General features: G+C 42.9%; 1 non-coding gene across 1 annotated transcript; it reads right to left on the bottom strand.

Moving 5' to 3' along the window:
* Positions 1 to 1,137: 1,137 nt before the first annotated feature.
* Positions 1,138 to 1,232, bottom strand: trnai-uau (transfer RNA isoleucine (anticodon UAU)). The gene is made up of 2 exons: positions 1,195 to 1,232; positions 1,138 to 1,173 (listed from the first exon to the last, which is right to left on the bottom strand). It is a non-coding gene; the product is annotated as a tRNA-Ile (tRNA).
* Between the last annotated feature and the right edge of the window lie 1,928 nt (positions 1,233 to 3,160).

The raw sequence follows: 3,160 nt of genomic DNA, 5'->3' as shown, positions 1-3,160 counted from the left end.
ACAGTGCAGCACTACCTCAGTACTGTACTGCAGTGTCAGCCTGGATTATGTGCTCAAGTCTCTGGAGTGGGGCTTGAGTTTGCTGCCGCTGAGCCACGGCTGACACCTAAACTCAGTTCATTCGGCTGGAGTGAAATGATGGAGATAAAGGGAAAAATGATAATGGAGTCAAACATCAACTTGGCGCCCTAGAGAAATCGCGCATCGTAATCGGCCGCCCTTTATAAAAACCGCCCGAGTTATGTTTCCATCGATTTCATAAGCAATGATAATCAGGCCTGTCTCTAATGGACGGGGTCGTGGTCAGTCAAAGATCACTCTGTGTCTGTTTAAACCGGGTGCGCTCACAATCCCGGATCATTTAGTGCGTTAGTCTATTTTAAAGAAAAGCGATTCCAGTTATGATGACCGAGTTGGGGAGTTTTATCTAAATGCGGCGGGGCTCATCTGGGATGTGAACCCAAAAGCTCTCGCATTTTAATTTGCGAAATATCCCTAAGCGAAAATCATGCCCCAAGACCAAGGAGCCGTCGATTTTTGTCTGAAGTTGCATTAGGTTTCTCTAATAGTTCTCTTCTAACCCAGTTCGCAGAGGTCGAGTTCATTAATTTGAAATATGTTTATCTTTTCCTAAATCGACTTCTTTATATGAGCAGTTTTCCTCAATCTGCTCACTATTCTCCCCATAACAAGAAGGTCGGTGACAACCTAATTGTGGATATGGTGTTTGGGCGATTGTCTGTACGTAACTTCTGTCCTAGTAATTCTCAACATCATGTTCAGGTGAATCGTTGTTTGTGTTCAACATGATGTCGGAAACGTGTACAGATAACTCCTGAGTTTACACATCTTCTCGCTTGTGCCAAAGACTTAAGTCACTGCTTTGAAATCGAATCTATTTCCTGCACATTATTCTTCGCCTGATAGTTGCTGGTTTAACAGTTAAAACTGGCCCCACCTTCCCTCCTGTCAATAAGTAATACTGAAGGGCTCCTTTAATACTCAAATCCCTTATTGGAACACGGTGGGCCTGAGGAACCTAAGTGCCCACGTGGAACAGCTAATAAGTAGATGGTTTGCGGAAACACCATTGTACCTTCTGCTCCGGTCGAAGTATCACACCACAAAAACATTAGCTGCTCTAGGTGAGGCTCGAACTCACAACCTCAGCATTTCTCCAAGTCTGTACTGTTATATAAGTACTGCGCGCTAACCGATTGCGCCACTAGAGCTGTGCTTGATATGCATTAGTTATCCGTGCTCATTTACTTGCACATTTAAGGTTGTCTAATTGTGCGGGGGTGCAATGTTGTTTAATTGAGGCGCATTGGCTGGGTTTATATGAAAGAGTGAAACAGGAGTTACTCTCATGTGTTGGCGAGCTGGTGAATTTACCAAAGGCTGCAGCAGATCCTGGTGTCATAAACACTGAACATTTTTACCCAACTCCTAAAATACAGTCTGCAAAATGAGAACCGATGAAAATTCATCATATGCAAAACAAAAAAACGTTTTAAAATTTTGCCCATGATTCGTTAACCATGTGGGTTACTGGTTGATTAATGACGATAACAACAAACTTCTCACACAGTCTAATGAGATGTATATAATAAATAAACAGTTTTCTTAATTTTAACTCCTCGACATGGAATGGAATCGGTATCGCAGGGTAAGAGTATTTATAGATTACAATTGTTGTTCTGAGCTGTTTCTCTAATTATTTAATGAGCAGCAGTTTCCGAAGGTTATCACTTCCGTCTAAAGTACAACATGTCCCTGGTTCAATCGTGTTTTGCAGGTAGAGTTTAATAAAATACATTAAGGGCCACGCAGTATTCTACTTTTCTCTATACAGTTCTGTACATACTCAAAATCTACAGATATACCGACTGTGTGAGAGATCATTACAGGACCCTGCAGCGCTGCCTTTGTTAATAGCAACAGTTCGGAGCCGCATTTCAGAAGCGGCAACAAACCCATGAGTTGGTTTGCTGGTCCCCAGCTCCCGGAGTGAGTGTGGCCGCGACAGCAGCAAAGTTCAGGCCGTGTGTCCGGTCCCGCTTTCGCCAAGCACCCGCTGCCGGTGGAAAGCAGCGATTGCAGCCTCAGAGAGCAAAAACTGCCCATTGCTGTGAAACAAGAAATCACTGAAGCAGAGGAGCGCATAGATTTGCATCTGCAGCGTTTAGGTGAGGATGTAAAGTTTGATTTCGATCGACCCGTTGTTGTTGGAACCGCTGAAATTGAATCTCTCTCCGGCAGATGTTGCAGCTTTACGTATGAAAAGTGCCCTCGAGGTGCAATCGACAAATTTGGAGCTGCTGTGTAGTGGGACAAGTTAAAGGATCAGCACAGTTAATGCCGAGAACAAATTAAACAGTAGCTCAGGTTGATGAACCTTGCACTAGTGAGAATCCTGGATGGAGATTTAGAGGAAGCGACAGTGGGAAGGGCTGTACTGCGATTCTAATACTTCTCCAAGCACATTCCAGGCAAGTCATCGACATTAAAAAGAGGGCTTAGAACCGGAATGGAACTGCGGGCACACGTCTCAGTCAAAATGCAATGGACAATACATGACAAATCTATTTGATTTTACGTTTGATAACCAGTTGATTGGGCCTGTATTCTAGACAGAGTGACTCTTAAGTCTAGGGTTATGAATCTCGCTTTGTGGATTGTAGATTGAAATTTGCGAAAGGTCCCACGTGAGCTTCTTTTTAACGTCGACTTCTAATATTGGACTTGCGCTCAAAACTTGTTCTAATCCGCCTAAGAAATTATCGTTCAGGACACAAATCATTCTCCATTAATCTCCAGCGGCTTAGGAGGAAGGTCAATGCAAATGTCATGTAAATATCATGGCTTTAAAGACAAACAATTAAAGTATTGTTTTATCAAACAATCACAGGTGATGGTTGTAAGTACATTTGTGTGTGTCCATATTAGATACGAACGTATTTGTGAGTTGCTGTTGTGTTAGATGTAAATGCATTTGCACTTCTTTTCGTTACAAATATATTTAGATGTTTCTGCATTATTTATTTTTCTATTCGGTGGGGGAATCTGTGTCAGTTATACATGTATTTCTGAGCGCTTCAAATGTCCAGTCCGGCCCCATTCTACCTTCTCATTGCCCCCACGTGGGACACGGCAGACC

This window comes from Somniosus microcephalus, unplaced genomic scaffold (genome assembly GCF_052327205.1).
Source record: "Somniosus microcephalus isolate GS21.2 unplaced genomic scaffold, FLI_Smic_1.0 unresolved_chr1, whole genome shotgun sequence".
Classification (NCBI taxonomy): domain Eukaryota; kingdom Metazoa; phylum Chordata; class Chondrichthyes; order Squaliformes; family Somniosidae; genus Somniosus; species Somniosus microcephalus.
Note: the sequence above shows the minus strand (reverse complement) of the source record. Positions and strands in the feature narration are given on the sequence as shown.